Source organism: Rhipicephalus sanguineus, chromosome 6 (assembly GCF_013339695.2).
Source record: "Rhipicephalus sanguineus isolate Rsan-2018 chromosome 6, BIME_Rsan_1.4, whole genome shotgun sequence".
Taxonomy (NCBI): Eukaryota; Metazoa; Arthropoda; class Arachnida; order Ixodida; family Ixodidae; genus Rhipicephalus; species Rhipicephalus sanguineus.
In genome coordinates, this window is record NC_051181.1 from 127,427,244 (window position 1) to 127,453,840 (window position 26,597).

At 48.4% G+C, this 26,597-nt stretch overlaps 1 protein-coding gene across 1 annotated transcript in view; it reads right to left on the minus strand.

Moving 5' to 3' along the window:
* LOC119397528 (calcium-activated chloride channel regulator 2) overlaps positions 1-26,597 on the minus strand; it is a 571,535-nt gene that overhangs the window by 421,584 nt on the left and 123,354 nt on the right. Inside the window, 1 exon segment of the mRNA XM_049417066.1 lies at positions 25,311-25,384. The gene's annotated coding sequence lies outside the window, so the exon portion shown is untranslated.

Here is a 26,597-nt window from a genome sequence, read left to right on the forward strand (position 1 = left end):
AAGCGGAGCCCGGCTGCAGCAGCGCACGCCTCACACATGACGCGTTTAGGAGTCAGTAATATTGGCGGGTCGTTCCGTTGCCCTCAGTGCAAATCACACTGGAGTCGGCATTCATCGCGAGATGGATATTGCCGGAACTGTTTCTTTTCTTTCACTTTCCTATTGCGTTCCGCTCGGAGGTATATTGCACCAGAGGTCTCCCAGCAGTAAATTTCAGCAGTTTAAGCTCTAGCAACGATTGAAGAAGAAAGAACATTTCTTTTTCAGAAAACAGCGAGGAGTGGGAAAGGAAATATACGCGGGGAATTGAAAGGCAAGCGGTGACGTGCGGCAGTCGGTCTAATGAATATCGCCGCGGGAGAAGGGGGCTCCCTGCTTCGCGGTGGCACGGCCGTCCTGACCCAAATGGAGTCATGCCGAAGCGAGAGGTCGTCATTTCAGCAGCGACGATGTTCTTCAAGAAGGACCTCAAGACAGACATTTTCGGGCCACTGCTACTATACGTTCAAAAAAAGGAAGTCCCTTTCTATGGGCGGCGTGGCGACGACTGACGACAAAAACGACGACAGGCATGAGGACAGCCTGTCTGTGCACGCGCGAGTGTGTGTGTGTGTGTGTGCGTGTGTATGTGTATGTGCGTCTGTGTGCCTGTCTGTGCGTGCATGTGTGTGTGTATGTGCGTGTGTGTGCTGAAAAGAGAGGATAAAGAAAACGTATAAGAAAGTAAGGAGATAGAGCGAAAGGCAAGTATGAAGAGAGAAGAAAATTATTCGTCCAGAAGTCTTCCCATCTTGCACGCCTTTCACAACACACCGGCACCATATTCCCCGTTGCCACTGCCTCTCGACGTCTGTGCTGCATTGGATGAATGAAACGAGGCACGCCACTCAAATGTTTGTAGGTCGTGCGACCGCGGAATGTAAAAATAGAACGCTTGAGCGTATGGCATTTCGTTCTACGACTGATGAGGACGTAGGTTCCAGACGCTGAAGATTGTTTGAAATTTTTTGTTTGTATTTTTTTATTGATCGCTTCCTTTCCACTGCTTCAACCTGGAATATGGATTGTAGTGTTTGTTTTTGCGCGTTACGAACACTTGTACGCGACGGCAGGCTAAGAGAAGAAAGTTATTCATTTGACGAAGAATCTCGTAGTCCCCGGAAATGCTTGTTGGTAAGCGTAGCAGACTGTGTTCCATTTCCTACTCCGGAAATAGCTGCCCGCTTTTCATACAGCAAGGAGTCCTTAGTAAATAAAGTAGTGTTTCTTACGGTAGAGTACTTCTTACTAACCTGTAGCATGAAGAAAAAAGTGGGTCAATCGAAAATCTGTCGGACTTGGAAATGGTTCAGCAAGATTGCTTGGGGCAACTTCTTTACAAAGCAGGCGTTGCAAAACATTCGAGAAAACTATTCAAATGTATTTGTTTCTAAATAAGTTCCCTAAAAAAATAATTCTCTCATCGAAGAGTCAACAAGTGATATTATTACCAGGGAGAAGTTTGCTCTTCCATTCTCAAACTTTAAAGCTGTCGGGCTCACCGATGATACCTGAAGCTTCTGACAACGTCTAAGCAACATGTCGAAACATGTTGGCAGAAAGAGCGAAAGCACAAATTATTTTCCGCAAACAACGTTACGGCAACGTCTTTTAACGCCCATCCGTACGATCGGTCACGGTTAGAACATGGCGCTTCCTTATTTACTTATTTTTTCCCGACATCTAAGCGGCAAACGAAGAGTGGTGTGTACATAACGCTCTCCAATTCCCGAAAACGCCGTAAAGAAAAAAAAAGGTAAACTTCAGTAAATGGCACTATGATCAGTGTCAAAGGAAACAGCGCGACTAAATAAAACGACAGCCACACTTGTTTTTTTTTTGTTTGTTTGTTCCGGTCTTAAGAAGTCGCGCCGTTTCCGACTGAATTCTGCAGAACAAGCTATAGCCCAATGTTTGACGTTTCTATTAACAGAGCGAGGGACAACTGTGAGCTTATTCTGGAGAGAGAAGGAGGCTCTGAGTGAGAGTGAGCCGCATAGATGACACCACTGAGGGCCTCTCGATGAGTCCAGGTAGGCGTGAGTTTGGGTTAGCTGACCCGGTCGTAAGTGGGCCTGGGTTTCAGCTAATCCCTTTGAATTGGGGACGCGAGAAAGCCTGATTATAGGTGAGAGCAGTTATGTTTGACCAGTTATAGGTTAGGTGAGGTGAGATCAAGCGGGTTTTGTGGGACCTGAGATAGGTAAACTATTTGTTTGCTAATCAGCGAGAGTTCAATGCTTATTTTAGCCACATAGGCGCTGTAATAACAAAAATAATCCTACTAACACTTTTTTGGAAGCATGCCTGCATGCATCTCCCCAGGGGCGTAGCCCGAAATTTTTTTTTCGGTGGGTAGGGAAAGGGGGTGTTCAACCACGTCTTGCGTACGTGCGTACGCGCGCGCGCGTGTGTGTGTGTGTGTGTGTGTGTGTGTGTGTGTGTGTGTGTGTGTGTGTGTGTGTGTGTGTGCGCGTGCGTGTGTGTGTGTGTGTGTGTGTGTGTGTGTGTGTGTGTGTGTGTGTGTGTGTGTGTGTGTGTGTGTGTGTGTGTGTGTGTGTGTGTGTGTGTGCAAAATTGAAAAATGGCGGTGTGGGTAAGGGGGTTGAACCCCGCCACTCTCCCCCCTGGCTACCCCGATGCTTTTCACGCTAAAACATATCATAAAAGAAATATTGTATTCATCTATACGAACTTGCAATTCTAAGCCATGAAGCCGAGCTAAGTGATAGGCAGGACACAGCAGTGAAAAGTGAAAGGTGACGTCACACTGTAATATCTCTATCACCTGCTTGTGGTGTCATAGCTTGCCCCGCAGTCTCCTTGGTTATAGCAGTGCACTTATCAACAGCGTATCACATCATCTTCAAAACGAAAACCGGCAAGGACACAGCCTACAAAAGAGAATTAATATTTCCATCTGTTGGGGTCGAACTTCGTACGTTCGCCGAATACCTTCATATTGTTACCCGCCCCGCGGCCGGCGTGCCCGCGCCAACAAGGAAGCGGTGGTACCGGATGGTGGAACGACGACTGTCTGCTGGTCACAAAGGACGCGAAGACCCACGTCTCCCGAAGGGGTCAATTATGGTGCCTGACGGGAGACCGTGGCCTAGCCGCGCTACAGGGACGGAAGGTACATTTGCGCCTTCGCTGTGACAGCCAGAAGCAGCGGCGACGGCGGCAATTATGCACGGGCCTATTGTATTGACGACCCGTCAACGCCTGAGGACGAACATTCTGGAAACGAATAAACGTCTCTATCCAGATGATGTCGGAGCGGTCGTTTCCTCAAGGTGCCAGCAGATGAAAAGTTCTCGCCTTCGGCTTCCTTGGCGGCAGCAGCAAATGTCGCGCAACCAGCGAGGCGAGTGGAACAAACAAGAAGAACTTAACTCCATCTAAAGAAATGCGCAGAAATACAGGACGGAGCATTGAAATACTCTAGGTAACAACGACGTCCTTACTGGGCGCCGTGTTTTGGTCGCGAAATTCCCAGCGATAATGCTCGCGTTCATTTTGTCGGCGGAATCTTGCGCATAAAATTGAAACGATGATTTAGAAAGGTAAACAACATTAAAAAAAAACAAAGAAAAAGGCGTAACAACAAACAGCTGTACTCGCGCGGAGCGAGTCACCGGAACTCAGTCGCGTTTAATGCGCGCGTGCGCAAAGCTCGAATGCAATTATATTTTGATCGCGCTCAAGTTTCATGACTCTGAAAGCGTCGTCACAATGTGTTTGTATATCCCCCACTAACACTTTAATCCACTTTGACGCGCGAGGACGGTCGCGCAAGCTTTTCGTTTCGGTGCTTTCAAATCCGGAATGTTATTTTTACCGCATGACGACGAAAACATGATTTCCCAGTGAATACGACTAAAAAAAGAACGATAGAGAGAAAGAGAGAGAGAGCGAAAAAAAAGAAGTCTTATTACAGAGAGAACCCAACAGCGACGGCCACACGACAACGAAGGCACATAGGCACCGAGGGAGCTTTGACGTTCGCGAGTTTATTAGCCGCGAGCTGTTTGGAAGGGAGAGATTAATTTTTGTAATTAGCAAAGCGTGGAACCACCGCTGTACACGGCGGCGGCGGAGGAAGTGCCAGCAGTTCCGCCACCACTGTTTCTGTGCCACCTGCGCTGGCGACGTCTGTTGGGAACAGGACAAATTATGAATAACGAGCTTGACGCCGTCCCAAACCATTAGGAGATATATGGAGCGTGTCACTGGTTTTACTATTATTTTTCTAATTTGATACAGAAGAGAGAAAGACTGCGCGCAAGGGTGTGGGCTTGCTCGCTCACTCGGGACGACGAGGAAACGGGAGAGGAGGGTAACAGGAACCGGAGAAAGGAAGTGCCGACTTACACTGAATACAGACAGACAGACAGACAGACAGACAGACAGACAGACAGACAGACAGACAGACAGACAGACAGACAGACAGACAGACAGACAGACAGAGATAGATAGACAGACAGACAGACAGACAGACAGACAGACAGACAGACAGACAGACAGACAGACAGACAGACAGACAGACAGACAGATAGATAGATAGATAGATAGATAGATAGACAGACAGACAGACAGACAGACAGACAGACAGACAGACAGACAGACAGACAGACAGACATAGATAGATAGATAGATAGATAGATAGATAGATAGATAGATAGATAGATAGATAGATAGATAGATAGATAGATAGATAGATAGATAGATAGATAGAAGACAGACAGACAGACAGACAGACAGACAGAAGACAGACAGACAGACAGACAGACAGACAGACAGACAGACAGATAGATAGATAGATAGATAGATAGATAGATAGATAGATAGATAGATAGATAGATAGATAGATAGATAGATAGATAGATAGATAGATAGATAGATAGATAGATAGATAGATAGATAGACAGACAGACAGACAGACAGACAGACAGACAGACAGACAGACAGACAGACAGATAGATAGATAGATAGATAGATAGATAGATAGATAGATAGATAGATAGATAGATAGATAGATAGATAGATAGATAGATAGATAGATAGATAGATAGATAGATAGATAGATAGATAGATAGATAGATAGATAGATAGATAGATAGATAGATAGATAGATAGATAGATAGATGAATGTGTCTGGAAACATACATGTAATGTGCATGTGCTACACCCGCAACGGAGAAGAAAACACGACCGCACGCTCACTGCGACTCGTTTTGTGAGGATTGATCCCGGAACACGTGCTCTGTTTTTGACCACATTGTTCCAATACAGTTCGAAGACGATGAACGTGAGCCTTTGGCGTCAGGACAGGACTGAGCATGGGAACTCCGGTTCTTGCTCATTAGAAGCAAACAAGTTAATTACCACGGGCAACACTATCTCCAGCGTTTCTAGCTCTCTCGTTAATTCTCTCTTCTTCCGCCACTTTATATATGCTACGAGCTGCAGTTGTGTAGATGCCCGGAGACGTCTCTAATGAGCTTCCCAATTTCGAGCACCAGTCAGTGTATCCGGTTCCTGAGCGGCCCAGGCACGTCGCGAAATCTGAGCGAGGGTCATTAAATGTCGCTCCTTTAATGCACGAGGACGCCGTGAAGAATAAATAAAGAAGAGGGCGTTGAAAAGAAAGCGAGTTCACGAAAATCAAGCGCTCCCTGGCCAGGCATTAGACGTCCCAGGGCTCCCCTTTCGCTTTAACTCGACACACCGCATTACTCGTAAGAATGATGTCCTTCGTTCGGCGGTCAAAATTGTTTCTTTTTTTTTTCTCGATGGACTCCAGCACCACGGTAACCGATATGATTTGTGCAAAATTCAGCTTCTATCGAACTCAGTAGAATATCGTTGAACAAACTGTTTCCAATACAGTATTAGGTCGTTCTGTCTGCCCGCCCGTCCGTCCGTAGCCGGCATAAATTAGAAAAACTAACAGGGTCCCTTATGCATTCGCCTAAGACGACACTATGGCGAAAGTCACATAATTTTTCTTCTCAGTCGATGTGCTGTTCCTCCAACACCTCTGAAAGCTTTCTCCACCTAATGTGGTTTTCTACAGCCTCCAGGATCGGAGGCATTGCAAGCTCCCTTCACCTCCCCTGGTTTTGCACTGCCTCCGTGATCGGCCCACCTTTGATCAAGCGACGATGTCATATGATGACGTAATCATGTGACGTACCGTTATACGACGTCACAATGACGCTATGGCGAGGTCACAAGTTTTGGCGACCTCTGACGTCACGATGACGTTATATGGTGACGCGTCGTAATCGGTTTCGTCGCTCGTGTTGACGTCAACGCCGATGGTCGATTTTAGCGTTTGGTGAGGCCTCTGAGGCTTTCGCGTTAGTGAGATATTAAGGCAGCTTCGAACTAGAGGTGCCAAGCCTGAAGGAAGGGCGGAGCTTGGGAGCCTGCCTTGTTTCTCTTTACTATTATTTTTCTTGCTTCCTCTCTTTCTGTTTTTTCTTTCTTTTTTTGTGTGTGTCTGTTTCTTTACATTATTTATTTTTCTCTCTTTCTTTCTTTCTTTCTTTCTTTCTTTCTTTCTTTCTTTCTTTCTTTCTTTCTTTCTTTCTTTCTTTCTTTCTTTCTTTCTTTCTTTCTTTCTTTCTTTCTTTCTTTCTTTCTTTCTTTCTTTCTTTCTCTCTCGCTGTACTCGTTCCCTCAGTCATCAGAGCTATGGCATCCCACGACAGACAAATCGGCGCGCGTGTTCTGGGAGCGAAGCAGAATATGAAGAAGAGGACGAAGAGAACGCGCGCCTGTTCACGATGATGATAGTTTTCTGTTCGCTCAGCACAGACGAACAGTCGGTTCAAACATCCTCGCTGTCAAAAGAGAAATATCTGATTCTCCGATGAAGTCCAGGAGAGGTCGGTGCAAAGGAACGCGCGTCCAGCGGCGTGCTAGGTCAAGTGGTCGAGCTGGATGGTAGCCAACCCCGCGGATGTTGTGAGCGCCGGATACCGACCGCTCAACACTGCCACAGAAAGACTTTTCAGAGTCCACAAGCTTGCCTCTGGTTTCATCGCAATATCTCGACGGGGAGTGGGCGGAACGCCACGTGTGGGCGAGATTCACGCAGCCCGTGCAGTCAGGCCAGTAGAGGCTTACGTAAGTGTATCAGCGGCCGGGTACGCGTTACAAAACACAGGTTCACCACCGGAGAACAACGCAGCTAGTTTACGTAAGGCCCGAGTGTTCTCAATAACACGTGGGCCACAGGAAAATGCCGTTCGGCGACCGCATATGTAAGTGGACCGGGAATGCGGCGGCGAAGCGGGAAGAGTGCAATATATTGGTCCGCGCTTCAGCCGTCCGGGTACCACGACTGACGTAACGCGTATATAGGAATGCGACAACAGGACATTCTGGCTCCTGACAAAGGAGCCGATTCGACGAGCTGTTTACGGCGACTGCGACGCGAGCGAAGTATTGCTCTCCGCTATAGGCTGTCGTCAAACTGTTAAGACAGACGAAGTGATTTCGAAGTTCGAGTTAATTTGAGCAAGCTAGCTATACCATCCCGTCCCTTGGTATCAGCAAACTTTACCATATACAACAACAACAACTACTAAAAAGGACAATTTCAAGCCGACCTACCCTGCAATGCGGGTTATACAACGAGCCGAAATAATCCGAGGCTGCGTGCAGGGCGCTAAAGCTGTCCGTGCCGAGCCCCGGGCGCCCAAAATGAGACAGACCGCTCACTTCGCTCGGTTGCGACTGTCCCCGACTTTATGCGGTGAAACGCGCGAACGGGGAGCTTAAGTGTGCGCGAGCTTGACTTCCGCATAGTTTATTAAAACACCAAGCCCACCACTGAAACTGAATGCAAGGTTCACGCGTGTCTACTCGGGTAATTAAATTCGCGGCCACGCGATTGCCTAATTAAGGCAAAGGAACGAAAAGAAACGTAAATACGAGAGGAGGCGAGCGCGTACTCTTCTGCAATGGGTGTTCACCTCAAGTTTAATATGCGCACTCCGGATACACGGGGGAGAAGGCCTAGATGAACAAGGAAGGAAAGGAAAACTGTCCCCAAGTTTTCTCCCTAAGTCATCTAGCTAGGTGGCGGTGTGGGAGGCTCAGCGCTACGCGGAAAAGCCTGAAGGCCAGCGCGAGGCGTCTCGTCTCCCGAAAAGCTGCGGCTTTTCGACGAAACATAAGGTGCGCGGCCGAACGTCTTGTCCAATTAATTCCCTAAGCCTAGCATTGTCTTTCGCGCACGCGTGCGCGTTCTTGGAGGACGCTGTGTGTGCGATGGCGCGCCGGAAAAGACAGGAGCCAGAGAGAGAAGGAGAGAGAGAGGAAGAGAGGGAGAAAGCCTGGTTAGCGGTCCCCACGCCGCTGAAATAAAGGCCCTCTATAGTAGACTCTCCGCCAACTGCCCGCGCGACGACCAAACGCGCGGGAGCGCGAAAGCAAGGGAGACATCGCTATATGCTGACGCTCTGAACGTCGGGGGGCTCGCGCGGACATTCAGATTGAAATGGCCTCTTTGGCCAAGCCACCTGCGACCATAGCCGGAAGACCTCTCTTTCCCTCTCTCTCTCTTTCATCGACCCTTCGCCTCTTATTTCTTTTTATTCGCATTTCATGCCATAGCCTTTCGACGAGCACGCGCACCGGCCTCTCCTATCTCCTCTTCCTTGTCTGTGTGCACTTTGGAGGAAGGCCCTCTTCAACTCCTTTGGGGATTTCCTCGCCGAACACTCGCGCCTTGCGGGGTAGGTGCGCTCGCAGGGGGAAGGGCTAGAGAACTAGGGCCCCGTTGAATATATAACGCCCCGGTTTTTCCCGGGGACCAGGCTGGGCTGCCACGTTTCAATCAAGCGCTCCGTAAACAGGGGTCGAAGAATTTCAAGACGTGTGCTGGGCAAGCAACCGGGGTGCGCGGACGGCGTCGCGACCGGCTCGAGTGGACTTAGAAGACGTATACGCCCGCGGCGTTTCGCACGTGTCTGTGAACGGTTATGAAAGGCGGGAGGAGTAATAGGCGGCAAAGGAAAGGAGGTAAGTCGGTTGGTGCTAGATGGAGGCGCGCTCGCTCTGATAGATTTTCCAGTAAGACGGAAAAGCGGATGAAGGTGCCCACTTGAGGGGGGGCTTGGAAAAGCGAAGGCAAGCACGGACGACAGCTTTGAAATGTTTTACATCGAAGCTATCTTAGTCTACTCTGTGCCGCCGCCGCCGCCGTCGTCGTCGTCGTCGTAGTAGTAGTAGTAGTAGTACTAGTAGTAGTAGTAGTAGTAGTAGCAGTAGTAGTAGTAGTAGTAGTAACAGCGTCACGCTGGCGACGTAACCAGAGGGAGGACTGAATAAATGATTAAATAAAACTAAACGATGATGATGCTCGTGAAAACGTTGCCGAAACTTGGGAGCAAAATATGATGCCTGACGAAAGGGGCGACAACTTCCCTGTGTGACTCTTTTCATGACGTGGGAGTGGCTAGAATTTTTTTTTTTTCGCGTCTGTTATTTCCTAGCTGTTTCTTACTTAGCGTAGTGTGCCTTTCAAGTTATACGAAATCCGTAGGTACTTATACCCGAATACTTTCGACAGGCTGGGATTGCAGGAGCCAACACAGCTCATTATATGCAGGTTGATAAGAGTTCACGGGCTTCATGAAGGTTCACTCGCTACATAGAGAGAGCGAGAATACACGAACAACGAGAAGAGATGGATTTTTTTGTTAGTTACAGCGACGTGAAGCTAATTATACCATATGATTTCCTTAACTTCATTATGCTGCTGTCTTCATCATGGATGTACCGAGTACATAGTTTCTTCAAGGACGCTGCTATACTTGCGGTATTACACCCTCTAATCATTGTTCCTTTCGGCAATCTGGCACCTTCCAAATGGTCGCTGTATTAATACAATCAGGGTATCACATCATTACTCACGGTGTCTGTTCAAACTGGACTAGCTAGCTTTATACGTCCATCTGGACTCCTCGTACGAAGCTCAAATAGTTTCCATCTTACATTCAAAGCTTCAATTCGTCTTCGCAAGCAGACTTCTGAAAGACACCTCACAATGAGGGTAACGAGTATTTTCCGTCTATTTTCACCTTTGTAGGCCATCTGATCCATCGTGTACGGAGTAATGTCCGAACTATTAGTGCTGTATGACGCCAAGCTATATAAGGACCTACGATCCGACTCCAAATTACTTCGCTTCGACGACGCGCCACTGAGATAATAAAAGCGCTCAGCACGTTGCTTCCTCAATACCAGTGGCGGTATGCTGCTCACAAATGACGCGATGAACAATTCCGACAGTTCTGTGCAGTATAGCATTTCGGCCAAGCGGTAGAACGGGATATCACGGTAGGAGAATCGGTCTATAGGCGCTCAACTATTACTGCACCTCTCTAAGCAGTCTATGGCTCCCTCTATACGCGCACGAATAACAGACACGTCACAATTTTCCTCGCTTGATGCGTTAACAATTGGCCTCTATCGCGAAGGATAGAGAAGAAGAAGGCGCGCTCCAGTGTCGCGCTGTAATGTCCCAGAGCGGAAGAAGAGAAAGAATGGCGCAGTTGGGAAAAATCATTAACCCCGAAAACTTCTACACGGAAGTGTCGGTCCCCGTTATATGGGTGCAGCTTTCAATATACTGCATTGTTTTGTCTTTTTGTCTTTTCCTTTTCTCTCGCTCTAATGAAGAACACCAGTGGCTTCGACTACCGACAGTAGCGCGCAGCGCGACACGCTACATCTGGGTCACTCACTCCCAGAGTTCATTAGCGGCTGGCTACCGCGAATCGCCGGCGCACGTGCCCGTGCTACGCACGCGTCGCGGCGGCTATTATGCCGACGCGCCGGCGGCTGACTCGAAGACGCGACGATGACACGACGAAGAGACGATCAACCTGTGATGAGTACGCGTCGCCGAGAGTCGGCGCGGCACGCTTGCGAAATCCTCGCTGCTGCACGTCGACGAAGACGGCGACAATGTGTGCGCGCGCGAGTCATAGACGACGGCGACGTGGTTTACTGACCGCGACGCGAGAGCGGCGGCGTTGTATCAGAGCCAGAACGGGGACACCCACCTCTGGCGAAAGAATCGATGAGCAAAGACAAAGGAAAAGAAAGAAAGAAAGAAGTCAGAGACAATCGAAACCACGAGAGGAGTCCCAAGGACATTGCGGCTGCGGCGGATGACGTGGAGGATGACCCCGATGAAGGGGAACGGGAGTGTGTGTGTGTGGGGGGGGGGGGGGGGGGGGGGGGGGGGGCTACACGGTCAGGATGGAGGGGGCGAAACGGGGGGTGCGGGTGGTGGACAGCGACGCATTCAAGCCCATTCGTAACGTGTCTGAGACCCGCGAAAAAAAAAAAGAAAAGAAGAAAAGGTATAAAGTTGAGGGCGCGTAAGACAAAGGAAATGCCTACTGAGGCTGAAGAGGGTGGCGTTCCAACGGCATATCCTACCCCACAGAGGCGAGAGCAGAGCGGAAAACGATTGGGACGAGCGATATCAGGAGGTGGCCCCGCAGCGGCATGTAGCGGCTGGCCGTGCATTCTTCGTAGAGAGCGCCTGGTGTGGTGCGCCGGCGCTGCCTGCTACACGCGCAGTTTCGGAGCAAGAGGAAACCATGGCGCGGCGGCTGAGAGCGTTTACCGCGCGCCGCAGCGGTGGCGAAGGTGACGACGGCATGATGCGACGGCCACCTGTCACCAACAACGCATCTGTCACCGAGCGACGCCGTACCGTATACGTGAGAGCACGACGCAAAATCTATAAGCGTGTTTGCCCTATTTCCTCGCTGTGCGCGCTGACAAGGGAGTTGGGCGGTCGAATGCTGTTGTTTTGCTTAAGATAGGCAATCCTTTTACAGGCGCCAGTAGATAGTGACACTTGCGGTATCTTGCAAAAAAAAAAAAAAACAAACAAACAAACAAACTCGAACGTGTATGAGAACGCGTCGGTTGTGTGTTATGCGTATATATACGGTCGAAGACCGCTTTATCTAATCGTATATCTGGTATTGCTCACGAGGAGGCCGGCTCAAAAACTCGAGATTCGTAACTAAAGCCAACGCCATTATTTGGTCTTTTTCTCGCGCGCAGAAACATTTATTCGGACAATATATTGGACGGGTTGGAGGTGGTTCATGGTAGACAGTAATACAACGAAGCAAAAGCACGGAGACAAAAGGAGGAACCGGCGGCACAAGCGCACGTGTTTTCCGTTCCTGCACTATTGTATACTATACTAGAACCAAGTAAGCTAGTTAAGGCACTTCTTACGATTCGGTTTCATCGCTCTGTTATTGCATTGCGAGGCGCAACTTAGCTGCGCTGACGCTGTTCTCAGTCCAACAATGCTGACTATATTGTAACTGTCAAAATAAAGAACTAATTGAGACCCACGCAAGGAAAGAAGAAAGGAAGAAAGAAAAATAAAGCAAGGTTGTCGACAAAGAGATCACGAAGTTCGATACCCGGAAGGCGCCCTACTTCTGGCCGATCATAACACACCCTCACTCGCTCGCTTGTTTCGCGCCCTCAAAGAACAAGGCGACGCCAGGCTCGCACAACCCTTTCGGTCCAACTGTCGAAACGGCATCACGACGCACTACCGCTGCAGCGCGTACTACTACTACTACCGCCATAACGCCCAGCCGTCTAACGCTACGCTCCCTGCCGGACAGTCGACCGATTGTCCCAGTTGCTCCAGAGCTACTCGGCTGCGGCAGCTGCCATGCCGGGCACTGCAGATCCAGCAGCGGAGGTATCAGCAACAACACAAGAGGCAGATGCGCCGCGCAAACGCTTCAGTGGCTGCGCGCGGCGGCGCATCGCGACGCGCTGATGGAGCGATCACGAGAGGCCATACAACGCACCACCGCGTAAACCTCTTCTTTTTCTTCGTCGTGGACATCTTCGTAGATCGCTCCAGTACCTCCTCCCCCCCCCCCCCCCCCCCCCCCACCATCTTCCTCCTTCTGCCTCCCCTCTTCGCTACCGTTCGGCGAGGCCCGGTCTCAGCGCGATACTCGCTCCATTACCTCTTTCAAACCCCCCTACGAGAATGAACCCTTCCCTTCTTAAGGTCGGAGTATAGCTTCGCCGCGTTATAGTATACATGGCTTTCAGGAGTAATGGCTGCAGCTGGCGGGCCTAGCAAAAGGGGGAGGGAGGGCGTACACAAAAACTCATTCACTTTCGTCTCAAGGGACGTGCAGACTGAGACGATCGGCCGGGGCCTCCTATATATCGGAAGATGCGAGGAGGGCAGGGAATAGGATGGAGGAGGAGCTGTGCCCCCCCTGCCACACGATCGCTATACCGTAGTCCCTGTTCATTCTTACAGCACTGATTCTGTTGTTCGCATGGCTTCGCGTTCTTTCTTTTGTCACTTTGGTTACCGGATATGACACCCGCGCGCGAAGCGATGCATGACACCCTTGTCTAGCGAGAGGCAGAGCAGGTGCACGAATATGAGCGCACCTGCGGTGTGCGCGCAGGTGAGCGATCACGATCGAATTGCGCGGGATATCTATTGCGGCGCAGCGCGTGTTTGTGTCTAGTGAAAAAAAGGAGCGTCCGAGAATCGTGATAATGGGAAGAGCGTGGTGCATCCATGGAGCTCGCCGTCTGAAGGTGCTCCAACTCCTCTTGTTGTATAGATTTCAATCTGAGCGATGTCGGGCCGTGCCGAAAAATGGCTTGGCTGGTCGGTGCTATTCATCGATATTAATGCGCCACTCACGAGTGCACGTATCGCGTATATGTTCTGTACTTCCGTTTGACCTTCGAGAGACGAAGCTTGAAAAGACGGTTTCATTTCTCTATTATTCATTTTCTTCCTGCCCCTATTTCTAGATCGTCTCTCTAAATTTCAGGCTTGTGAAAGACGCTCTGAGAAAAAAAAAGGAAGAAAAAAACTCTATAGTTCCCACCAAGAAACACATCAACGTCACGACTGTCGAAGTGACGTTGGCTGGTTCATGAAGTTTAACATTCCAAAGCGATTTAGGCTATATGAGACGCCACAGTGTAGGGCTCCTGGTAATTTTGAACACCCGGGGTTCTTCAACGTACACTCACACCGCGCAGTACACGGGTGGGTCTCTAGCATTTCGTCTCCATCGAAATGCAACCGCCGCGGCCGGGATCGAACCCGCGTCTTTCGTGCCGGCAGTCGAGCGCCGTAACCACTAAGCCACCGCGGCGGCTTACTGTCGAAGTGAGAAGCGACAAGCATGGGCACAATTCACCCACTTTCTGCATTATCTAACCTAGAAAATATACACGAACGGTGCATCTCCTGTGACCGAGACAGCCATTGCGCGCTTCCCCTGAGTACATCGGGGTCTATGCAGGGGGACAATGTGCGCTTGTTGTGTATTGCATTCTACTTGATGGCAGCGCAGGCTAAAGACCGGGAAAACAGAAAACGCACACTCGACCCAACCAACACACAACACAGTGCCGAGTGTGCCTTATCTCTTGTTCCTGTCTTTAGCCTGCGCTACCATCAAGTAGAATACAACTGACTCTACTTCATGCGAGTACAACAGCACTCGGAAGGAGTAGACTAAAAGGAAAGGAGAAGACTAAAAGGAAGAGTAGACTAAAAGGCAAATGAAAAGAAGTTGTCTGTGCGCGCCTGAGAATGCCCTATTTCATGGCGTCAGCCCGCTATACATACACAAATACGCGCTAACACATGAATATAAGGGGGTAGGTGGGGTCGAGTACACTGCGCCGGGAGGTAAGACAATTGGAATAACTGCCATTTGGGAGTGCTGGTAGAAGTTCATAATGACAAAAGTGCAACTAGGATAGAGACGAAGGAAGAATGCAGTACTCTCCTGTGGCTTTGTCCTGTGTTTTTCCTTAGCATCCCTCCTAGTTGCGCTTTTGTCATCATGGAGATAAGCAAAAACGTGCTTTCCAGTTAGAAAAGGAACACACCTCTCCTCCCCCCCCCTTATTCTTCCCCAGCTAAGTGCAAAGCAGTGTGTGCGGCGGTGCTCTTCATTTGTGGGCCGAAAGAACGCATCCGTGATGAAAAGAAACAGGAAAATAACGTCTAGACCACTGGGAAACCGTTCACGAGTTACGTTTGCGAGGAAAAGGAAAGAGATATAAAACAACGCGAGCGTTGTTTTCGCTCGATAACGTGTCCCAAACCGTCTCTCGTCCCTCGGGGAACCAAGCCCCGAAAAATGCCGGAGCCGCCGCCACAATTTAGGCGAAGGTCATCGCTAGGGCCGAAGACCAGGCTGTGAATAATGGCGGCGAGGGAACGCGCGTCGCAGTGTGCAGGTTAGAACGGAAAACAAACAAATAAACAAAACATGAAAACCGGGTGGAAGAATAAATGTTAGCGGACAAAGAAAAAAAACACCGCCGGAGGTTGTATGCGAGTTTGTTGGTCATGGCGGTGGTGGTTGCATGCGGCATGTTTAATCTGCTTGCGAGGCGAGACAGTAAAAAGGTAGCACCAGTGCGCGTCAACCAGGCTGTTCTTGTGCATTAGTAACAACTTGATGAGGGTTAGTTGGTTCATAATTAGGGCAGATGATGAAACAGCGCGATTTGAACAAGGGCAACAAAGGAACGAAGTCCCAAACGACAGCGCCTGTCCGTGGTCTTCGTTCCTTTGTTGTCCTTGTTCAGATCGCGTTGTTTCATCCTCTACTCGACTTCTGATGATGTCGGGGACAACGAAACAGCCGTCTGAGTTGGAAAGGAGGCGCTTCTTTACTTTATATACGTATATATCTAGGAAAGTAGCCACACGCCTAGTGAATACTAAAGTTAATAATTGTATTGGGTTTTAAGCCCCAAAACCACGCTATGATTATGAGAGACGTCTTAGAGGGCTTTGGAAATTTCGACCACCTAGAGTTCTTTAACGAGCACCTTAGAAGTTCGCCTTCATCGAAATGCGGCCTCCGCGACCGGGATTCTATCCCGCGACTTTTGTGAATAGAAAGACTACGGGACCCTTGTGGTATACGAAAAAAACAAAATCAATGCGAACAAGAGATCCGTCGGACTGGCTTTCATCCTGCATTGTACATAACATAATAATAATAATAATAATAATAATGATAATAATAATAATAATAATAATAATAATAATAATAATAATAATAATAATAATAATAATAATAATAATAATAATAATAATAATAATAATAATAATAATAAGGATAGCACGGATGGGTCTGCTTCCTCCCATTCAATGCTTCTCACGCTACAACAGCTCTAGGGTGGCAGATTCGCCCACACTTCCATTATAGATTTTTTTCCTTATCGCAGCCAGGTTCGATTCCCGATCGCAGGATAGATCGGGAATCGAACCTACGATCCTCGTCGTGTTCAGTAGCATCAGAAGCGCCGTGCATATTTAGCGCCTGAGCCACTGAACCGCTGGATTGGATGCGCGTAGCTTCAACCACACTGCACGAAGCACACGAGCCTGCAGGCGTAGCGCGGTAGTGACAACGAAAGGAGAAAAGAAAAAAGGGAAAGACCAGAACAAAGCCGCGAGACGCGAGTCGACGACAAATGACAATTCTGCATAATAACCGCATTCCTCTCGGCTGCGCAGCTCGGAACAGTGAGTGTGCTTTCGCTCGCTCGCTCGCGCCTGTGTGGGTGTTTGTGTTTCTTTACTTCACTTCCGTTTCCTCCCAGGGCCACCACAGTCGCCGGAGAAAGGAGTCGGCGGTGCAAGCCGCGCGCTAGCTGAACAGTGGAGCGCGTATACGACTGGCTCGCTTTGCTGCCGCGAACGGCGAGATTTTGCCATTTATCAGCGTCAGACGCGTCGCCGGTCTTTTTCTTTCCTAAACATACCTCCTTCTTTCCGGAGTCTATATACCGTGCAGCGCTGCGTGCGCTACACAGCTGACACACACGCCAACCATTCGGTAAAGCGCGTAGGCTATAAGACCGTATCATTCATACTATAGTACACTAGAGGGAAATCTGGAGCTGCTGTCTATGGGAGCTGCAACGCATGGCGCTTCAGCCAGCATGGGAATGATGGGTGGTACATGGATTTGCCTAAGCTACGTTATGTGTATATACAGGCACACAAACAAACGCACGCACACGCACGAACATACATAAGGTACGGTTAACCCCCCACCCCTCCCACCCGAAAAAAATTTCTGGCTATGCTACTGTTCATCACCTTGACCCTTTTAGGCTCACCGATTCATATCGGCTAACTATGTTCCCAATGAGCCGTTTTAGGGGCGAAGCTCCTTATAGCGGCACCCGTTCGTCCCTCGTAGCGTAGTATGTAACCAGTCTTACGCTTTGACCTGCAAGGTGGTGCCGGTGGGAGATTTTTCCTGTGCGTTGTTTAACAATAAAAAATTCGCAGCGTTAGCTAAAAGCCGACTTCTTCTGTCTCTCATTCCCATTAGGAGCCATTATTTACCTCCAAGGTAGTGCCTGGTGAGATTTCTCCTGTGCGTGATTAAACAATAAAAATTTTGTTCAAAACGCCGTTGATTGATGAAATAAACCAACAAAAGACGCCAGATGTTTTGTAAAAGCAAAACGAAAGAACGCCAGATGTTTCTAAAGCAAAACGAAAAGACGCCAGCTGCTTAACGAAAGACGCCAGATGTTTTCTAAGCAATGGTTTTCTAAACAATGAAAATTCACAGCGTACATGTAAAATTAAAGTGCGCTGCAAGTCGTCATAACTCATCGAACCTTTAGTATAAACGCGCCCGATCTCACGTCGGTGATGATGTACTGGGCAGAATTCACGGAAGATTCACGGTTTACCGATGAACCTCCGCAGCTTCGCCCACTCATCATCATTCACTCTGTGGATATGCTGTGATTTTTTTTTTATCTGGAACAAAAACACAACAATAAACAAAGCCACAAGTACACGTTCGAAGCCGCAAGCACGAGGACTAGGCGAATTCATGTACTACCCATCATTCGCATGGTGGCTGAACGATCGCAGAGCAACAGTTCCCTCTAGTAAATATTGTAGGAAACTCTATAATATAGACCACATTGCTGTTTGCAAATAGCGGTTTAAACAACGCTGGTCTTTCTTACGGGCTTTAAACATTGCAGCAGAAACTATGTAACGGTGACTGCAATGCAGAACGCGCATTGCGTCGCTGTTGATGAAATGTTTTTTTAATGCACTTATCTGCGCCTAAATTAGCTTGCAGCGGCGCCTAGACTACACTCCCATCAGCACTTTGAAAATACGCCATGCCTCCCATTGCGCTGCGCACGCTTAGGAAGGAGGGAGAGAGAGAAAGTGAGAAAGGGAAAGGTAGGGAGGTTAAACAGACGAGCGTCCGGTTTGTTACTCTGCACTGGGGATAAGGGAATGGGGAATAGAAAGAGAATGAGAGAGAAGGAGAGCACTGCACATACGCTGACGTACAATCGGTCACTGAAGTCAGAGTTAGTTCTAAGGAAACTATCAGCGTTGTGGAAAACGCCCGTGCTTGTACGCGTGACACCCTGCAAGGTGACACGCAGGACACACTGCAAGGTGACACGCAGGACACCCTGCAAGGTGTCCTGCTCTACTTGACGAGGCTTGCCCCAGTGGAGCTGCTGAAATTTCTGAAAGCCAAGCACTGAACGCCTGTGATGTCGAGCGCAGAATTGCTACTGTGTCGGCGGCAACAGTATCATTTCTGTTCTCGTCTTACAAATTTTCATTCATTCATTCATTCATTCATTCATTCATTCATTCATTCAAGTAAATCGATCAGTCAGTCAGTCAACCACATCAACCGATTAATTGATGGGCCGACAATTAATTAATTAATTAAGTCAAACAATAAATCAATAACTTAACTAGCCAAATCATTAATGAATCAATGCCCCAGTGAATCCACCAATTAATATTTTCTTGGAGGCATGTAATAAAGAAACGACTTTTTTTTATTTCTTCTATTAATATCACCGCTTGGAGTGTGACGAAACGCTAAGCCCTAAAAAGGACAAAAAAAGAAATATCGATCAGCAAGAGTCTTCGCTGGACATTTTCATCTAAACGTGGCATTTATTTTTGTGTCCAATAAGTAATGCGAAGCCCCTCATATGACTACAGCCTTCGAGCAACCGTCAGTATATTAATTTTTTTTTCGGTGAGAAAAAAAAAAATAACTGAAGCTAATGCCCTTTTGATGCCACGGCAAATGAATAGGGTCTAATTTATTATGCGAAGTAAAAGTGTAACGACCCAAAGGGCGTCCCTTTTGAGTCGTTGCCATGACAGCGTCTGCCCTCGTCTCAATCTCGTGTGAGCGCACACCTAGCTGTCAGGAAAAGCGCAGGCGATGATCTTTTTGACGAACCTGCCCACGCGGCTCTTTTATTCCGTTGCACTACAATACCACCAGATTGACACTGCTGGCATCGAATTACTATTTCGCCGGCGCAAAGTATACACTCACAGGAAAGTCGCTATAAACGCTACATTCTTTCAAATTGCTTAATTTTTTACGCCTTTGATAGACTTGCTGCTGAGAACTTGAGATGCAAATTAGTATCAGGTGTTACTGATTTCTTTTCTTTATCAGATGACGGCTTGCGAATTCTTTTCTTAGGGGTTTTCAATTACTGCAACAATATGCTGTAAACGGCTTAAAAACCTACGTTACAGAGAATGATATTTTATCGGCGTATTAACACTTAGCGTGCTCGGGTGTGCATATGTATTCTTTTCTATTGATGTCCTACTATTCGATTCATTGATCGACTCACTCACTCACTCACTTACTCACTCACTCACTCACTCACTCACTCACTCACTCACTCACTCACTCACTCACTCACTCACTCACTCACTCACTCACTCACTCACTCACTCACTCACTCACTCACTCACTCACTCACTCGCTCACTCACTCACTCACTCACTCACTCACTCACTCACTCACTCACTCACTCACTCACTCACTCACTCACTCACTCACTCACTCACTCACTCACTCACTCACTCACTCACTCACTCACTCACTCACTTTTTGCACGTACACAGAGCCTGTAGTACCGTTAACTGTTTTCGCCACACCCAGCGAGCTACAAGGCGGTTGATAACGCGATCCTACGACAGCTCAGCGGTACCACGAACCTGTTCTCTTTCTGCAAACCACTCTGGTCACAACAGGCGTTATCTTATAACGTTCCGATCTTGATACCTGCAGGTTATCTTACATTTCATATTCGAAAGAATCGCGTTTCCGACATCTAGATACTTACTTTTAATTATATGTCGTTTACTATATGTTAATGGTTTTATATAGCGCTGGCTACTCTTTTTTCACATATAATAAAAATCACGGCAGTGAAAAAAATTACATAAAAGAGCACCTAGGGAAAGTCAAGTTTCATTTCTTAAAAACAATCTGCTTAAAAAACAGCGAACGTTTCAAGAAGTTTATTGAAACAAGCAAGTATAGTCACTTTCTCTTCTTTTTCTATTTTTTACACGCAAGCTATTTTCGTGTGTGCAAAACTAATACGCCTAGCTACGTCACCTGTTCATGATATACGAAAGATGTACGCAACCACAGCCGTATATGCGCGCCAGCTTCATTATTACGTCAGCAAAGGTGAGAGAGAGAGTGAGAGTACGCCATGCCATTTCACCTATATTAGAACAAAGAGACGGCGTTGCCTAAGTGGCTCGAAACGCAATAACGTGCATAGGTCGAAGCGTCTCCTAGGGAAAAAAAAAAAGAAAAAAAAGGACACAAAGCATCCGCCGCCAGTACACAGTTGCTGCAACATGGGAAGCGCATGGACGGTGAATGCCATTGATGCATGGGGCACAAAAAGAGCGGCAATTACACGTGACATATTCTAACGAACGTCTATCGGGTCCGGTTGCCACGGCGAGCCAATTCGCTTTTGTTTCACGTTGCTCGAAGAGAGGGCTGAGAAAAGTGCCGCAAAATTACAGGTTGTGGGATTACACGAATGCAATCGAAAAAGAGAGAAAATGTCTATTTCCAAGTGGGCCTGAATATGTCTGATGCTAGGGATGGTTATATCAGACCATTCTTGTCCTTAAAGGGGCCCCGCAACACTTTTTGAGCAGGGTCAAAAAGCGCTGCCACTCGGTAGTCGAGGCTCCCGAGAACACGCGAGCCAAATATAATAGCGAAGCGAGCGGCCTGGAAGTTACAATCAATTCTCAAAGTCAGCTGAAAATCGCTCCCTCTTCTCTCGACAAATGATGTATTAGTCCGCAATATATGACGCGATTGTCGGCAGTTCCACCATTGGCTGATGCTTTAATCACGATAACACCCTCGATATTACCTTCGTTGTTAATTTTGAGTTCAATAAGTAGATAATATGTATGTTTATATTGTGTTATGCCGTTAAAACACCGAACAAACATTAATATTAGCACTTCCGGTCTCACCGACAGCTCGTCTGCTCGTAGTTGCGTGGTTGCGTTTTCTTCACCATGCGCAGTGCCGAAATCGTGAATATGTCTGTGCTTTTGACCATCGCCGGTTGCCGTTGAGAGTGGCAGCCGTTCGAGTGTTGCCTAGTCAGCTGGAAACTGCATCGTCGGCACGTTATCACGACCGACCGAGGCAGCGGTGCAGCATTTCTCCGATAACAATGCTGGCGCCGGCTAGTTTATGGTACCTGTGTTCGCTGTATGGCGAGAGTCCCGTTCGCTGTCTGTTCAGTATGTCATCGAGCCGTACCTCGGCGTATCCTCCCCGTAGTCTTAGGTTCCCGAGAAACCGCGACACAGCAACCAAGCAGACTCGCATTTTCACGGTAGCTGCAGACAGCCGGGGGATGGGTCCGCGCCGGCCCGATGACCCACGATCCTTTCTTCTAGGCTTTAGTTCCTTGTTGTCAGCACGCACTCGCTGTGCGCCCGCATTCGAAGAGCAAACAGCATCGAAGTACCGCCACTGGGAGAAGGGTGCACGCAGCTTTGCCGTGTTGAATACGATTCAAGCGCGAGCAGTGCGACGAGGCGGTGTATCGGAGTGTGGGTAGAAACCCATCTCAGCTGTCATTCGTTCCAAACGCGCGCGCAGGTTTGCGTCCATGGTTGGCAGAGCGATGAAAACAATACGGCAGTTCGAGGTGCTCACCCAACATTACCAAACCGACTCGCAGTTTTCAAGCACGCGCGATACACGGTGCGATGGCCTCCGCTCGACGACGAGCGCGCAAGCCGACCGGAAGTGGCGCATCAGACCACGTGGTTGCGCCTAGGCGCCAGAGAGAAAAAAAAATGAAAAAAAAAATGCCGCCCGCCTCCTCGCACCTCCGCCCTCTCTCCCTTCACGCCCCGCGCAGCTTTCCGCGCGCTCGCGGCGTTGAGTTGAGGGAGAAAGCTGCGGAACGTGATATCTATAATTTGGTAACACCACTTAGACTTGACGGATTCGAAAAATTTTTGCGGCATATGACTCGTGAAGAGTCATACGTCAATAATGAGACTATTCCAATACAACTAAGAAAGGTGTTGCAGGGCCCCTTTAACAAATCTATCTAAGATAGATAGATAGATAGATAGATAGATAGATAGATAGATAGATAGATAGATAGATAGATAGATAGATAGATAGATATCTATCTATCTATCTATCTATCTATCTATCTATCTATCTATCTATCTATCTATCTATCTATCTATCTATCTATCTATCTATCTATCTATCTATCTATCTATCTATCTAACTGCCGTCTGTGTGTATTAATTTTCTTTGCGGTTCTCTCATTATATCAATATTTATCTCTATGAAGCTCTCCCCCGCTTATTGCCGAAGTTCCCAAGTCTGCTTACGAAATGCTCCCACGGCGCGCCAGCTCAGAAGCCGATATGTCCTTTCCCTTATACCACAGGGCGGATTAGCAGCCTTAAAGTCTCGGTCCACTAATCTACAGCGGGCAGGCCCGCCGTTGCCCATGGTACAACGAAAATTAAATCCGTCACGCTATAGAAACCTTCGCATATTTCACTCAGTAGCGCTGTAATTAAGGACGCGTGACGCTTTTCATCAATAGAGGCTACGCTCAGCGAGTTAAACCATGGCGTTGATCACGTAGCACGTGGTCAAAGCCCTTCGACCGGCTTGGCTCGACTTTCATTTCCGGCCGCTGCTGCGCGTCAAACGCGTCGACAAAGAGTGATAAAAGAGTCCGAGAGGGCATGAAACGAACACACAAAAAGATGCGACGTCATTAGGTGTTAAAGGCATCATAACGGGCAAAGCGAGACGGCACGCGACGTTGCACGGTGAACGTTCTGCTCCTGCATTAACTCCGGCGAAGTCAATCACCGCTCTCGGTCGCGTAAGCGGCGGGCCGCTTATAGCTAGCTACCCGTGACGGCGTGAGTCATGTGACCCCCCATTCGAGTCATCATGCATACATCACGCACCGCGGGGCTTGTGGAAATAAAGGAGTATATCTATCTAATAGCAGTGGCGGAATGCATAAACAGTGTGCGCAAGAAAAAGGCCGCACGCGAAGTTGTAAAGCACCGCACGCATGTTAGGGAGTATAGAGTCGACCGAGAAGCAAGATCATCCATAGCTACACGGAGGCCGCGTGCGCGAGAGACCTTTGTGTAACCTAATGGTGCATACATAATGAGAATCGCGGCGTCCGCGCCGCCGTTCATTTTCTCCGCCTATGTAGTTTCTTTCATCGACGCCCGTCCGCGCTGATCGTCTCTCTGAGAAAAAAAAATAAATAAAAATGATGCACCGCCGTTCGGGCTGACGCATGCGAAGCACGCAGTCGAGCTATTAGGGGCTTTCCGACATTTTCTGTATGCGCGACCGATGCCGTGCTTCTGAGGAGCCGCAACCAACTGCCATTGTGTTTCGCCTCGAGCTGCAGCTATGGCCGTTGCGCGTGTGAGTGTGTGTATACAAGATGACGATTAAGGCGAGACGTGTGACCTTGCGGGATGCGTCAGACAACGGACAAGCCTCTCTGTATACGCTTTCGCTCTCTCTTCAGGACAAAGTTGGGGGCGTATATACCACAATTTCCGCCGCTTATTTCGGGGTCAGCGCGCGTACGAAGTGGACGGCTCAAGGATGACGCCGTGAAAACTCCTACATAGTGTAGCCAGAAAGGTTGGGAATGATGCAGTGATGCCGTGATGGATATAGAGCCTTAGAAATTCGGGAGAAAGAGAGTTAAGGGACGCTATTGGCGAGGCGTTCCTCATTTTCAATTTTTAAGTAGGCGACATTGCTTACAGAAGCTATTTCTTAAAACTACACTTCTCAAAATTTTTCCAGCACTACTGACTACGAGATGATCTCCTTCCTTAGCCGCTTACACAGTACTGCATGGCTCAGTAGGCTCCAAATCGATTCCCGGATAACTTGGACAACAGACGAACAGGTCCAGTTTCTTGCCTACATCTAGCATTTTACGCAGAACATGATGGAGTGTACCTACTGCACGCGTGGCCGCATGCACATTACAAATAAAATCAGAGCGTCCAAGCGATTAACAGCAGCATGAAAGATTCTAGAACCAAAGCATGACGCAGGCCAAATTTGCACACACTTACGTACATTGCTTGCAACGCTGGCCGGCTATGCGTAATGTTCAATGTCGCGGCCACGGTGAGGTAAAAATGAGCGTCCGCTCTTCAAAGCCGCATCCATCAATTTTCGATAATACCAACCGTAATTTAGGTTTCTTCACTCGTACTCCGCAGCGTGGCTAATAATCTTTCGACGTCGCCAGCGACACATTCTTCTCGAAAGGTCAGTTCGATCAAGCACGCGTACGGAAAAGGGAAAAAAAAAAACGAAAAGCAAGCGGATACACGTTTTATACACGACGAGAAAACAATAACAATGGTCAGTCCCGCAGCCCGCGCCTCGCCGGCTTCGGCGCAGAAGGGTGCAATCAAGCGCGACCACCGTCCTACCTGCCTACCTACCGACCGCGGTCAGCTGCGAAACACGACCATCATCATCAACCCGCGCGGCATCCCGCTATGCGAAACAGCGGCGCCTTGCGTGGCCGTCATCTTCGCCACCGTGGTTGAGCACTCGGAAACCGCAAGAGGACAACGGCGGGCCGTAGAAAGGAGGGGGGTGGAGGGGGGTCTCGAGCCACGCGAACCACTCTGAAATTCGGGTCAAGGTGCCGCTGCCACCCGCGGTAACGAAAAACGCACGCTCGCAGCTCGCAGTCGCGTGGACCGCCACGCGTGTTGATCGAGGCATGTATAGTCTTCCCGCGTACGCACTTACCGCAACGGCACTTGGCCACTGTCGGCTCGGAAGGACCCTCTTCCTCGCTTTCTTTCCTTCGACTTGAGAGATTCCTGCAGCGAGGCACGAGGGGAGGGAGAGAAAGTGGGAGTGAGAGAGAGAGAGAGAGGAAAGGGCTCATTACATTGTTCTCGAGACACAACAAGTACGTAGCGTAGGTAAACACTATGTATACAGAGGTCGGCTCGTGCGCTGCATGGCACCGCCGCCACCTAAAGGCACTCGGTATAGGAACCTCGCTTGAGGAAAGGCAAAGACAAACACGAATACAAAAGGTGTCCCATAGTTGCCCCTTTTTTCCGTATCCTCGCGTCCGCCTGACCCCATTAAAAAGAATACGTTACATTCAAGTGAATCATTTTGTTTTGTTATTAGCGCAGAATGTTTGTGCTGGCACTGCGTTATGCCGTCCTGTTAACAGGCTAGGAAGCCTTCCTTCCCATGCCCTTTGCTCTGTGAAGTGGTAAATAAATCAATGAAATGAAAATTAAATCTTCACAGAGAATTTATTGAGCACAACACAAAAACACAATACAATAATAATATACAGCAAGGGCATCATTTGGCCCTCTTCAAATGCAATACATTGACTTAAAGTGAATCCAAGACATACAACTAAATACAACACGAAGTCAATAGAAACACGATCAACATTTACTGGCGAGTAACGGGGGTAGCGGCGGGCAACGTTGCTGGGGTGTACGCTGCGCTACCGCCCACCTCGGTTGTATTGTGAAGACGATCACCGCTTTCAACAGTAGCGGCGTGTACAGTGTTGAAGCCTAGCGCAATATTCCCGATGCAGTAACGATGCAACGACGCCTTTGCGAAAAGTCAAGACTAAAGAGATTTGAGATACTGCCCAAGTCATAGTTGACAAACGATTGCTACATAACGCGGTGAAAGCTGACTTCTGCTGGACATAATAAAAGTTGTTTTCATTCATTCATTCATTCATTCATTCTGATGGCAAAACGCAATGAAATTTTCCTTTTGAGGACAAGGTTATCATAAGGACACGGAAATGTCACTTGCGTCGTTTCTTGGCCGGTGACAAGATTTTTAATTGCTAACTGTGATAATAATTAGAAAGAGGGTTATCCGTCATACCCTTGACTAAAAAATTGAAGAGCCAAACACGGTTCTCTTAACACCTCAAGATGTATCTCTTCCTTTCTACCTATCCTATACCGCAACACTCAACACCCTTCCTCCACCGCATACTTCCGCCGCAAACTTCAATGCCACGTGGACTCATTCAATTGA